Source organism: Sander vitreus, chromosome 7, assembly GCF_031162955.1.
Source record: "Sander vitreus isolate 19-12246 chromosome 7, sanVit1, whole genome shotgun sequence".
NCBI lineage: Eukaryota > Metazoa > Chordata > Actinopteri > Perciformes > Percidae > Sander > Sander vitreus.
Window position 1 is genome coordinate 14,897,484 of NC_135861.1, and position 14,749 is coordinate 14,912,232.

General features: G+C 42.8%; 1 protein-coding gene across 3 annotated transcripts in view; it reads right to left on the reverse strand.

Moving 5' to 3' along the window:
• Positions 1-14,749, reverse strand: part of rerea (arginine-glutamic acid dipeptide (RE) repeats a) — a 133,174-nt gene that overhangs the window by 93,673 nt on the left and 24,752 nt on the right. For 2 of the 3 annotated variants that reach the window (XM_078254811.1, XM_078254809.1), the window contains exon 1: positions 5,396-6,045. The gene's annotated coding sequence lies outside the window, so the exon portion shown is untranslated. Of the gene's footprint in view, positions 1-5,395; positions 6,046-13,007; positions 13,089-14,749 lie in introns of those variants that run through there. The other variant, XM_078254810.1, reaches the window with a different exon arrangement.

Below are 14,749 nucleotides of genomic sequence, written 5' to 3' on the forward strand. Positions count from 1 at the left end.
CACACAGCAGCAGACTGCTTTAAGTTGCTCTTCTTACAGACAAAAGAAAATGGCCCAACAATGCAAATATGCAGATAAATCTTACTTAACGGAGCTGTAAAATCAAAGTGGAATTATTGGAGTGCATCCCTCCCACGGAGCTCCACATTCTGCAGTGAGAAAAGCTGTCATGTTGGCTTTTTGCGAATACTAGCTGAGCTGACAAGTGCCAATGACACAATGTGAGTGATAAAGACATTCATTCCTGCTTAGAAAGACGTTTTCCAGATGTGATAGTGTGCAGTCCTCCAGTGCTTCATTACTGGATAAAAAGAGGCTGTTGCTGTGTTTTCCCATTTACGTTGCCAGGGTGACAAATGAAAAGCAGAATCACCCGCACAACTAATCAAATGAGTGAGTGACAAGTCAATATTTTCTTATTGTGTGGACAAGCAATATGTCTACACAGTAACGGGCTGTGCTTCGAGGCTTAGGCAATGCTAGACTCACAGCATTATACGTATAATGTGCCAATAATCTGGCACTGTGCAGCTCTTCAGACCAGTGCTAATAAAGACACGGTATCAAAAAAACAACCGTTACCAAGTATGGGCTAAATTACCAACTCACCACACATCGTCTAGACACTGTACTTCAAACAAACGTACTCCGTTGTGTAAGGGCTATAAGCCAACAAAGACAAAACTGTAATTGGACATTGATCTGTCAAGGTCTAAGGATAAATAACTCATCGTAAGGGTAGCCACGAAGAGAGCGGTATGTAAACACACCCAACCTTACTGAGATGTTACAGAAAATGGGCAAACTGAAATCTAGGAGTACGTGCTCTGCTCAGAGAACTCAGATTGTGTCCATTTTGCTTTAATTCCTTGGGGCTCATTTGTCATTTTTAAAGGACATCTTATTTGAAAAACAGACCAATTATCTTGCTTTTGATTACATTCTTGACCCAAAAAAAAAAAAACTCCCTAAACACAAAATGGAGCAAACATCTCTACAAGCTTAAACACTGGTTAAACACAAGCAAGATCAATGGGTAAATTTATCAGCAAATATTACCATTCACTGCCTGGCAAGTAATCATTAAGAAATGGCACTGATGCATTATTCATTGGCTAATGTATAATTCAGACTTAACAGCAGATTCTATGCATAAATAAAGCTGTGATACATTTAAACACATTAAATGTTTACTTGCTAAAATAGAATATGAATGCGCAGCATGAATGCTTCCCTGCTGCTGTCACTCGATTTTCTGCTACCATGGCTGAGGATGCAGAGACGCAAGGTGGATACTGAAATATAGACTCTGACAGCCCACTCATCATAACACATACACTTAATGGTGGGGGGAAAATAAGCTGCTCCTGGTAGGTGATTGCTAAAAGAGTGTCTTGTTTCTTTGTTGTACTAAATCAATGGAAATTAGGATTGGCCAGGAAAATCACACATTACAGCATAAACAATTTTCCTTCTGGCACCTAAAGAATTATGTACTGTTGCTTTAGCTCCCTCGGACATCGGCATGTGTTTCAAACATCACAGCGGGATTGTGAGGATGTGTCAGAGCTGGTGTCAGAGGGACAGTCAACAGGGAGGACGAGGAGGCAGTGAGGACACACAGGCTCTATCTGACGGTGTTCGGAGCAAGCGGCCCTGTGGGGACCGCCATTCCACTTTATGACCATGCACTGAATTAACGAGGCCAGATGTCCCCCCACTTAACATGTGTGAAAGTGCCCTCCGATGGGCTCAGCTGCTTTACGGATGTACAGACAGAGTGCGGGGGGAAAGGAGACAGGGCCTATTTTCAATTATCCCAATTTCTCACTCATCGTTGGCTCCCGAGGTTGATGTTAATTAAACATATCAGCTTCTTCCTCTGTGCACAAAACAAATTAGATGGAATTTTTCTATGAACAATCAAAGCACCTCTCCGGTCCTTCATCCCTCTATTTCAGTAGTCACCCACCAGAGGGTACTGCCTCCTTAGCAGTGCTTCCACTGTTTCATGTATGTCAATCAGTGGCTAATGTATTATAAATGTGTGACTGGTGAACCACTATCTGCAAGGACAATAGTTCAGGAAGTGGCGAGCTGGCTTGTTCCATTTAGAAATGAAACTCGTCTAAAGAATCAACCAGACCTTGAAAAGATTTATCATCACTGCTCAAAAACCATGAGTCTGCTTCTGTATAGGGAGATGGAAATGATACCAACAATGGTATGGAAGCCATGACTTCTTATTGATTTTCCGCCTGGCTTTATGACACCGCGGCTTTTGCATTTTGGTATTGTTGGGGTCAAAAGTGGGAGGGTAACTGCGAGCCATACCTTTTATGTGGCTGAGATATAATGCAGTTAAGCCACATTCACACAAGCAAAAAGCCAGAGTTGTTATTTACCTACGTTTATCTGATCGGTTTGTTTTCAATGGGTCAAACATCACATCTGTTTTCATTTATGCAGCTTATTTTAATAACAATTGGGTCATTTATTCGTAATTACAATGAGATACAGTTGAGTCATTCAGAATAGTACCCCAATGGAAAAGACATCAAGACCCCAGCAGACTTACTCATTAGAAAGACAATTAGAGGCCCGCCAACATTGCATCAATTACAATTTCTCCAATTCTTTAAGCATTACATCACGCCATTAAAAAAAAACAACACATGGACAACCTGTGTTTTTCTACCAGCCAGCTACTGCCATCATCCTGACACAGGGAGAAAAAAAAAAGGGGGCAGAGACGCAGCGTGCTGCAATCCCAGTGAGGGCCATCATGCGAGCAGATTAAATAACGTTTTTCCAATGCCCTGTCAAACATTCAGCCGCCTCTGAGCAGCTAGACAGCCCTTACAGCCTCACTCTATGAAGCATCTCTCTCTCTGTATGGTCGGAAACTGCTTCTTTGATCCGGATATCGCCCCTCAGATTCCTCAGAGGTGACACTCATACACGCGTCTGTATGTGAGCTGAATGTTTACTTGCTCTCTGTACCTTGTCAACGGTGAGACTTGTGTTTATGAAAGGGGGGGGGGGGGGGTGACTCACACCACTACTATGATTCCCTTGGTTTACAAGAATCAACAACGCAGACTGCAGACTCAGACGCAGATCAAATTGCACATCAGATTTAATTTCCTACAAACACTGGTATGTAGCACTGCAAATAGAGATGATGTGAAATGATACCGACAGCGGTATGGTTGTGTGTACATAATTAAGCTTAGGAGTCTGCTATACTCTCATCTGATAGCAGTCTTACCGTGAAACCCTCAGTGCTCCCATACAAATCCTACACTGCAGAACAATTTGGGCTCTTGTGTACAACTCCATTAAGAGGTCTGACCACTTCCTCCATCATACACTCCACAAGTAGTGAAACTAAATGGATATCGTAACCTCTGGGGAACTGAGGAAGATGCCTTTTCTAAATGTGTTCAGAAAGACAAGTTTTCCCCCATGATAGTGCATGTTTCCCACATAACCAAAATGATTTCTGTCACACTGCTGGTTACCATTTCAGAGACAGGCCTATCACTCGATTCAGTGATCACCAAACAGAAAAGACATTTATGGTCTAAAAGCTCTATGAATCAACCAGAAGAGAAAAGCCTAAGTGTCAGCCAATATTGGTGGCGCAAATAAACTCATATGACAAGTGACATCACCTAAAAATCATCAATACAAAGGGAAGAAGCAAAGCGTGTTGTCTGTAAAGTCTTCACACTCCCATTATTTAAGGACATCTAAAATCAAAGATCACTCCCTCTTAAGATTAGAGAGCACCAACTGGCAGTTAAGCGTTGTGATTTACAGGAACACTAAGAAACACAACCACTGTTAACTTTTTAACTATAATTGCACCTCATGACTTAAATACAACGTCTCATTCACATGACTTTTAAAACTGAATGAGCCTCACATGTTTAAACCATTTTTAGGCGAAGCAAATGTCCTTTATGTTCCATTATCTGCAGTGCTTGTGCCATACATTAGCGCATGCAGTGTCATCCCACTCAAGTGGATTAATCACATCTGAATCATTAAGCTAGAGGTCACTTCTCAGCTAGCAGGGGGACAAAAAATGTGCCACAGGAAGCTGGGCATGGTGGAGATTAGCTCCTCACAATTAGCAATGTAACATCTGAGTCCGTGTAATAGCTCAGTGAAAAATGCAACAGCAGGGGGAGGATTTCAGGAAGGGATTGTTTTTATATGGCGGAGATTGAAGGCAATCACGGCTTCCCCCCTTCCTCGATTTGTATCTTGTTTCAGGGCTGAAGCTTTCTTTGTGCTTATGTGGCCACATCAACTTTGGATTTAGCTTCTGACTGGAGTCACATGAAGACTTCCTATGACCAATTTTACAGTGATTTAAGTAAACAAGCCCTCCTCCCCCTTCTACTGTAACTGGAAAACATTAGATAAGCCGCCTTTCAGACAAATAACTGTAGTCTGCTTTCAAATCCTAAAATGCCCCCCTCCTAAACACACACACACACCACCAGCCCCCCCCTTGCTCTTTTCAACAACAGGCACTGATCTCCCCCCTTTTCCCCCCCCCCACGGTGAGAGCTGCATGTGCTTAGGCCAGAGTTCATAGCCTCTGGGGTGCTGAAGGGGGTAAGTCAAGTTAATTTGGTGGTCCTTCAACAGTTTGCTGGTTCAGCCGGCCTCCCGCACACAGTCCCTTCCCATTCTTTCAAAAATACTCAACTTCTTTCCATTATTACAGTCCAATTATCAATTTATGACACAAGCAAGGCTGTAAATCCAACAGCCAATCCTTTTTATGAGAAACTTGGGGAAATCCCACCCGTGAAAATGTATGCCACTGACTCATCAAGATCCATCAACATTTTTTTACCTGTCAAAATGCAACTTTTCTTTCCTTGAAGTTGATTGATTGCTCGAATACACATGCACAAGTAGTTTTTACATCTTTGATGCATTTTTCCTGGGCAGCAATGTTGCCATTTAAGCTCTCGTGTTGTTTACTTCATTAGTCTGACTTTAAACCCATTAGCTGCTGAAGCCTTGTTACAGGCTGGCCAGGTCATGGAGGTTGCCTACTGGTCTGCTACACATAGTCGAGAGAGAGAGAGAGAGAGCGAGAGAGAGAGAGAAAGAGAGAGAGAAGTTTTACAACAATGCTGCCAACTTTCAAAAACATTTGACTCGAGGTCACACATGCTTCCTACTCCGGGGTATAAACAAAATGAGGATCTTTTTAGCTCAAACTGAGTGTCATCCGGCTTAATTCATCACTATATACCAAGTTCCGTTTCTTTATCACACACACATTGCTCTCCCTGTCCGCGGCCCCCACCTCCTCCTCCTCCAACCACAACCGTCTTTCAATCTTTTTTTGTATTCAACTACTCACCCGCCAGTCTGGTGATTCTTGGGAGTCCCAGAGACTGCTGCAAACAACTTCAAAACGCGATCCTTGACCGAGATGGCCCACCAAACTTAAGCCAGCTGTGGCAAATCCAAGAACCGGGACAAAACGAGGTGAACACGGACACTTTTTACCCCCCACGTGTTTTTTTTCTTCTTTTAAACCCGCTGCCTGCACGGAGGGGCTCAGGCGAGCACTTGTTTCAACAAAAGACGGTTTCACTTTACTGATTTACTGTTTGCGTCCGAAATCGCCGAGCAAAGGCACTATAACGTTAGCTGGTCCCCCTCGAAACGGCTTCTATTCCCTTTGGCCGTGTTGTTGTTGCTGTCGATGATAGTGTCCACATGAAAAGTAACACAGCGCTGGTAGTTGTTTCGAGGGGTAGGAAACCAGCGAGTTCGCCGTTTACAGGCTCCGCTTCCTTTTTCCACACATACACACACACGCACACATGCGCGCGCGCACTCTCTCTCTCCCCCCTCTTCTCTCTCTTTCCTATGCACACACACACACACTCTACGCTCTGCCTATCGCGCTCTCCGTCTCTGTAACCCCCCGTTCTCCTCCCCTCCTCCTCTTCAGCTGTTCAACAGACGCATCCACATGGCTGACCTAGTCTTTCTTTATCCAGACACTAGTGAAGGAGAATTACCCCGACCACAGTCAAAAAGAGGAGAAAAAAAAAAATCCGAGCGAAACAAAAACATGGACTGGATTCAAATAATCGTCAGGGACAAAGGGGTGGTGGTGGTTCGGGGGGACGCCAATGGGGCTGTTGATTGATGGCAGCCCCGTAGGGAAACGCTGAGCGCACCCTGCGTGTGTTTGCTTGCAACTGCATCAGGAAGCAAGATGCACGACAGCCAAAGTGGCCCGACTTACCATCATCAACCGATCAATGGTAACGCTTATTGGAATGTGACTGAAACACTAAAGCGAGACAATGAAAAGCCGTGAAAGATAGTAGAAGTGCCTTGTTAATAATGGCTTAATAGCACACTACATTTCTCCATCTGCGTAAAACCACACAGCAATGACACGTTGCAGTGATTAATAAATACATGGAATGATGTTCTTAAATGCAGGTCGCCGATTTATATCTCAAAACATTAGCATCTGCTGGAAACTGCACAAGAGGAAGGCTGACTGAATGCTGCTCAGGCTTGTGGAGCTCATTTGCATTTTTGGATAATGAATTAATTAGTCACCCCACCCATTAAAAAGGCAGAAACAAGCGGGGTTGATAATGTGAATAGTTCATTAGCAATATTTGGGAAGCTGATTTAAATGGCTATCCTGTACATCACCAAATGTTGTCCTGGTTATTTTCCAAGGTCTCAGTACTTGTTTTGTGGATGAAAATACATTATGGTTTGTTTTCTCTTTATTTTAATGATACCAATGAAAAGAAATCTCCCTCACATGAGAGGAGTGTGAAAACAAAGATGGACGGCATTAAGTTCTAAATTAATAGGATAATTTCCATTTTACTGAGCAAGTAGCTTGACCCATTTTTATTGTCTTGAACATGATATTGGATAACTGTCAAAATCCAATTAACTAAAGCAAATAGTTTAAGCATTGGGCTCTTTTTGCACTAAAGCCAAACACGGGCAGCAGTAGAGACAGGCAGTGAGGATCAATAGCAATTGAGTTGAGGGGGGTGTGTAGGGGGGTCTTTCATTGTGCTATGTTGGTCGTAGCTTCAGTAGCAGAGGGTGGGGGTGCTCAACAAAGTGCTGGTAAAAAAAACCTTTTCCAGCTCCTGAGGCAACTGTCCTGAGAAGTCGTACTCCCTCTGCACATAGTAACCTAACACCACACGGCCACAGCTCCTCCCTTATCACAGTATGTATACATTTCACAAGGTCAATGTTTATGATATTTACACACAGTCTGCCGCCTTTCCTGCGTTACACAAACATCCAGAGGATCCAAGATTGATAGAGGCAGACATGCACATCGCTCTCCTTTTCTGATGCTCAATCAAAGTGCAAAAAAAGGGAACACAATGATATTTCATGCTCCAAAAATTATTCTATCATGCGTTACACAAGAAGAAGCCAGCCAACATTTGCAGTACGTTTGTGAGGCTTAAGTTGGGCCAAGACAACAGTGAAGGGTGAGTGCAGTGAATCCTCTCTGAAGGCAGTGCAGAGCAAAGCTGGAATGGCTGGTGGGGCAGGCTCCCCTCCCCGGCAGATGAGATCCCATTATCAGGCAGACGAGAACTCCACCTCCAGGATTTCACAGCTCCTCTGTTTATCACATGGCTCTGTCAAGTTGGGCACCATTAACCGATAATGAAAGGAGACAACCGGTGCAGTTACAAGCAAAGCACTCCACATTCTACAGGCCTAAGCATGTATCTGGGAAGCTGTGTCTATTCAATTCTGTTCAGCATTCAAACGGCCCATCACAATACTTTTTCCCTGAGCACCCCCTTCTACAGCTACAGTGCCTTCGATCCCGACAGAACAAAAACTGGTTACATGGTGCCTCTTTCTGAATTCAGAGGAAATTAAATCTAACAGAGCTGCGTGCTGCTCGAGAGAGAAAATGACACTTTCCCGCAACAGTCTTTTTCCTAAAGATTATTAAAAAAGGAGAACAATTCCTTATACGAGCTAACAAACCAGAGGGGGCGTATGAGAAGGAAAAAAAAATGGCACAATAAAGCAACACAAACGATCATTTTGAAATATGTTTTCTTCATCCACATCAAACATAATTAGTACAAGTGTTACTAAACAAAAAGTCTGCAAGACAGCTACTGAATCAAAGGCCAACACGGCCCCCTCCTCAGTCTGACTACTCCATTTATGGTTTATAGGATTCTGTAGCCACTTACACTCATTAAAAATGAATACTTAACAAAAGCTGTGGCTGACACATACTGTTTGCTTTAGCCTGCTTTCTCCACACTGGGGGAAAAACAAGCCACTCAGAGAGGCAGCAAACACAGAGAGCAAGTGAGAAAGAGAGAAAGTCCTCGGCGTTACAAGTAAGTCAGCCAGTAGCTGAAACAACAGAAAAAAGCGACATGGATGACTGAGCCAAGCCTGTGAGAGACTTGGCAAGCCTCAGAGGCCTTGGCCTCTTAAGCACTCATATCTAGTAACTTCATTTAATACATTCACCAGGGATGAGCAGACAAGTTGAAGGAAAAAAGGGACTGAGAGAAGAAAACAGACTTGTAAACCAAAAGGAGGGTTAGGTTGTGGCGGTTGTACTTCAAAAGCTCGACTTTAACACGTGACTAAATCTCTACAGTGTAACAAGCTAACTTCCCCGCTGCCAAAACATAATACTAGGAGGAAAAAAACGGATGTTAGATTGAACCAATTTTCCCCATTCTCAGGCAGGTATTATCTACAGGAGCTGTTCTTCTCATATTAAAAACTTGAACACTGCTTTTCCAGATGAGGCTTTAAAGCAGCGACTCTCTCTTCGCCACACGTACTAAATCCATAAAGAACAAAGACTCTGTGTGACTGCTGCTTGAAGTTACTGTTCCTCATACTGACGGCAAGTGCTGATAGGACTCCCCCTTCACTGCTGGCAGGCAAGCAAGAAAAAAAGCTGACTTCAAATCATTCATTGCCCCTTTTAGCCTTCATGGATTCTTAAGAGAGCATTTTACAAGTTGGGGGAATCTAAAGGGAAAATAGGGCCTTACACGACTAATTAAAACACAGACTTTGCCTGGAGGGGGTTGAGAGAAGGGGAAGCAATAAAACAATCCTCTCCAATCTCCCAACAAAGTTAGAAAATTACTCAACTAAATATGGTTAACTACACGCTTGTGGATATGAAGATTCAAGGACTATTGCTTTAGGTAAAAAGAAAAGTACTCGACAGAGTAAAATTTCATTAACCAAAAAAAAAAAAAAAAAAAAAACCTTTAAAAGAATAGAGGTTACACATTTTCTCTGCACAAGTGAACAGCCCTATTATGGTGATAAAAGATGTCAGAAATCAAGATGTACTCTGGAGACAATCCAAACAGACAGCTAGTAATTAACCTGCTACCTAGTGAGCCTTTATTTGCGATCATTAACAGTTGTAAAAATGTGAAGGAAGCCAAGGAATGGTATTTCACTTTAGGCAATCAGTCTAGCCTCACATAGCTATCTTGTTTACATAGCTATTCACAGTCACATTTGGCAGCCTCGCAACACTCTGAAAACCAAGACACTTGTAGGCTACATATGTCTAATGTCTTTGCCAAGCTACACAAGCTACTCAAGAGGGTAAAACTTGCTTGCAACAGCCATTTGGTAAAACTATAGTGTTTGTGTGTATGTATATATATATATATATAAATGAATGTAACTAAACCTTATTCCAGATGGAGGTATCTACCACCTGGCAGACTAATTGATCAAATGTTAGTGAGAGAAATCACAGCATTTTCTCTTTTTTAAAATACAGCCAAACCTGATTGATCATTTGCAGAGACAGTATATAAAACTGCTTTTAATAGAAGCTCACACTGTCAACCATTTTGGATCACAGCTTGCTGAAATGAAAAACAAATCTAAGGTAAAAGAACATCTCTAAGATGCTTATTAACCAGAAAAAAACAACTCTGTATGGCCATAAACTCACACGTAGAGAAAGTGAAAACAGACGCAAACAATTGCACACGTGTAATAACTTAGATGCTATTTCACTGAGCTCCTGATTTTCCACAGACATTCTTCAAGCTCTCACATGGACTGTCTGTGTCTATCTGATTCTCCAGGCAAAACAGGGCCTCATTCATCTGAATAAAAGAGAAGTTTAGCCTGCCATGGCTGCACTAAGAACAGACTCTAAGGAATGAGACTGTATTTCCAAGAGGGCCACAGAGAGACAGAGCGCAGGCTGTGGTGAAAAGAGGAAGTTTACATTTCAGGCAAATCCTTTTTGTGAACAAAGACAAAGCAAGATAAACAAACAGTACATGTGTCTGATGTTTAGCTCTGGTAGCAGTTAGTAAAACCTTATTCCAGCAGGGTGAAACTGTCTTTTAAAGTCATCGGCAGTCAGCAAAGCAAATGGGGTCCATGATCATGAAATGAAAAGAGAGAGTGGCGGTTGGGGTGGGATTCCTGTGTGGTTACTGTCTCCAAGCTAATCTGCTCAAATAGCCAGTGACTGCTCCATTTCACACAGAGCACATGGCTGTCTCACCTCCATACACTGCCACCCTATGGACAGGGAGTGGAGGTGCAGCTTTGTGCTGTGCTAAAAGAGGAGGCGAAGTGGGGAAGCAGAGGCTTAGAATGAGTAAAACAAAAAATTAACTCCCTACACTATAATTCATGACACGCGTATTAAGATGCTCAAAATGGCGCAATGGCCCAAACACAAAGCTGTATCTTTTTCCCCCCTCCAGTACCAATGCTTATTCAGAAATCAATTACTCTGCTGTGGTCACACATGGCTGCTCTCAGTGTGTAAGATAATGATTCAGCCATCTAGTTTACAGATATATATAGTGATAACTAGAATAAGCACATCCATTATAGGTCAGAGGAAGATTCTCAAGTCATTCAAGCTAATTTTTCACATCTTGAATTATTTCATCTAGCTTTCCTCACATTCCTTTTTCAATGTGGCATGAATAATAGCACAGAAAAGTAATCTCAAAGACAAATGTACAGCACAGGGTGCGGTGAGGAAAGGATGCGTTATTCAAAAAGACAGCACACAGACCGGGTGATGAGGCTGTGTTATGAGATTAGACTGTTTTTGTGGGAGCGAATGGGTAAAATCAGTCTGTGTGCAGTCGGAGCAGAGACAGTTGGGAGATCAGTGCTGAGGTCAAGAGGAGCCACTTAGCTGTGCTTTGGCCTTCCAACCCCTACAGTGTTCAGAATCAACCGCTCAACTGTGGGAGTAGATAAAAAGCTTGGCAGCAGTCTTGCAACCAGAGACAGCTACATTTACTAATGCATGCCGGCTTCATTTATGGCTTTTTAAAAAGGTACAAAATGGAAATGAATGGGACTAGGTAGGAAGGTGGGAAGCTTGCTTATTAGCCAGAATATATATTAGGATAGCCTCACTAGTGCAGATCCCCGAAGTCATTAAATCTAGGGGTTTGTTGTAAACAATCCACACAAAAAAAAAAACTATACCTCTCGCAATTAAAACTAAACCAAGGTCATTTAAAAAAAATGGTTAAACTATTATTACGATTTAATACAAGAGATTTAAACCCTACCATACATTATTACAACAGCAATAAAATAAGAAAAATAGTTGTCTCTTTGATGACTCTGGTGAGGAGATATTGTGCTGAAATCTGAGAATAATATGTTAGGTGTCATATTTGATTACATGGCAAGCCCGCCATTCTTTGTCTTTATTGTTTGGACTTATGAATCAACTGAGCATGGAAGTGTGTTTCACATTAGGCTGTTGTGGACACACAGATAATTACTACTCAGAAGTGGTGAGCTGGAAATTCTGCAAATTGCTTGTTTGGATGCACATATTGTGTATAATACATGAGGCATCTAACATATATGCGCGTGTGTGTGCGTGTGTGTGTGCGCGCGTGTGCGTGTGTGTGTGTGTGTGTGTGTGTGTGTGTGTGTTGAAGATAGCGAACAAGTGGGAGAGACTGGGGAAATGAGAGATAGGCCGTCTTTCATATTCGACATTAAGCAGAATGGAAACCCAACATGCAGCATGCTAATTGACTTTAGAATAGGAACAGTACGGGATAGACAGGGGATGCTTGGAGCAGTATTAGCTCCTTAGGTCAGCTTGTAGAGAGGGATAGGTGGAGGGAAAGATGGACGAGGCATGTGAGGGAAGGAAAGACTGAGTGAGGGAGTGCAAGTTGTAGTGCTCTCCCTGTTCCTGCACACATCAGCAGCAGGAGCCAATTACCAAACTAATTAAGTAACCTTCTAGTCGGCTTTGAACTGCAGCCCCCCTTCCATTTCGTGGTCCGCCGCCGTTTTGGACATTCAGATATGCGCTGCTCTCACAATTTTTTTTTTTTTTTTAATAAATGGCAGGAGAGGAAAGCATAAATGGAAAGACCCCAAATAATAACATCACATGCGTTAAAATCACATTGGATTTAAAAGTGCAACGTCAGAAGTGAAATCGCGATAAAAATTATTGGTAGATTGGCAGCTTAAGGGCATCATGTCGCTAAAGACAGCATTGCACTGGCTGCAAAAGAAAGGAGACAGGTGTGCGTAGGTAATGCTAAAACATAATGATGCTGGAAATATGCAGGATGGAGGAAATAATGCATCCAGACACAAACACAGGAGTGGGTTAGCATGAGTTAGCAGCTGAGGGATGAATGAGTGCCGACAGGCTTGAGCTGTTCTCTCCACTGGAACAGAAAGTAGCAGGAAAGATGGGGGGGAGAAGGCAAAGCACAATGAGAGATAGAGTGGTGAGGATGATGATGGAACGGAATAAGGTTGAGAGCACCAAGGGCAGGTAGAGAACATGATCAAGGTCCATTGGTTGGGGCAGGAATAGAATTGTTGGGGGGGATATGAGATGGGGAAATAGGGCAGAGGAAAAAAAACAGTGTTAGTAAGCGCTCCAGTGTCACTAAGCATTGTTGACTAACCTTGACTGCATTCACCTCCTAGCTCACTGCCACACTGCCTCTCAACAAGTATTGACACAACGACAGTCTGCAAGAGAAAAACTGAAGGGGAAGACACACACAGAGGACAGGGGAAAAAAAACAAAACATAAATGATGTGCAAATGGAACAAACAAGGTGATAACAGCTTGACAGTAGAGGTGTATGCATGGGTGAAAACGGAAGCCATATTAGGCATCATGTTGAACACATGGTGAACGTAGCCACTGAAAGAAGGTGCACAAAAAATAATATTACCCCTCACTGCGCAGTTAACATTTTCTATGAGAGATTGTGATCATTTATTGTAAGACAGTATTCATTTCCCCCTCTTCTCAATAAACCTCTCTGGATACACACAGATCTAGGCACTCATACCGCACACACACACGCACACACACACACACACCATGAGCCCTCTCTTCTCTGCCTTGCTTGACAAGAGCTTGGAAATAAAAACATCACAGCACCTGTTCAATAACATTGACATTTCACATTCAGCATCCGCACAGCGAGAGATTCCCTGCATTTACTCTCTTTAATACCCAGAAACGCAACACACACACGCAATCTGCTACATTTCAATGCACATTTTAATACTGCACAGACTTGTGGGGTGTATGTACAGTGGTGTGAAAAGTGTTTGCCCCCTTCCTCATTTCCTGTTCCTTTGCATGTTTGTCACACTTAAGTGTTTGAACATCAAACCAATTTAAACAAAAGTCAAGGACAACACAAGTAAACACAAAATGCAATTTGTAAATGAAGGTGTTTATTATTAAAGGAGAAAAAAAATCCAAACCATCATGGCCCTGTGTGAAAAAAGTGATTGCCCCCCTTGTTAAAACATACTATAACTGTGGTTGTCCACACCTGAGTTCAATTTCTCTAGCCACACCCAGGCCTGATTATTGCCACACCTGTTCACAATCAAGGCATCACTTAAATAGGAGCTGCTTGACACAGTAAGGTCCACCAGAAGATCCTTAAAAGCTACACATCATGCCGAGACCCAAAGAAATTCAGGAACAATTGAGAAAGAAAGTAATTGAGATCTATCAGTCTGGAAAGGGTTATAAAGCCATTTCCAAAGCTTTGGGAATCCAGCGAACCACAGTGAGAGCCATTATCCACAAATGGCGAAGACATGGAACAGTGGTGAACCTTCCCAGGAGTGGCCGGCCGCCCAAAATTACCCCAAGAGCGCAGCGACGACTCATCCAAGAGGTCACAAAAGACCCCACAACAACGTCCAAAGAACTGCAGGCCTCACTTGCCTCAGTTAAGGTCAGCATTCATGCCTCCACCATCAGGAAAAGACTGGGCAAAAATGGCCTGCATGGCAGAGTTCCAAGGAGAAAACCATTGCTGAGCAAAAAGAACATCAAAGCTTGTCTCAATTTCTCCAGAACACATCTTGATGATCCCCAAGACTTTTGGGACAACATTCTGTGGACCGATGAGACAAAAGTGGAACTCTTTGGAAGGTGTGTGTCCAAGTATATCTGGCGTCGAAGGAACACTGCATTTCATAAAAAGAACATTATACCAACTGTAAAATATGGTGGTGGTAGTGTGATGGTCTGGGGCTGTTTTGCTGCTTCAGGACCTGGAAGACTTGCCGTGATAAAAGGAACTATGAATTCTGCTGTCTACCAAGAGATCCTGAAGGAGAATGTCCGACCATCTGTTCGTGTACTCAAGCTGAAAGCGAACTTGGGTTC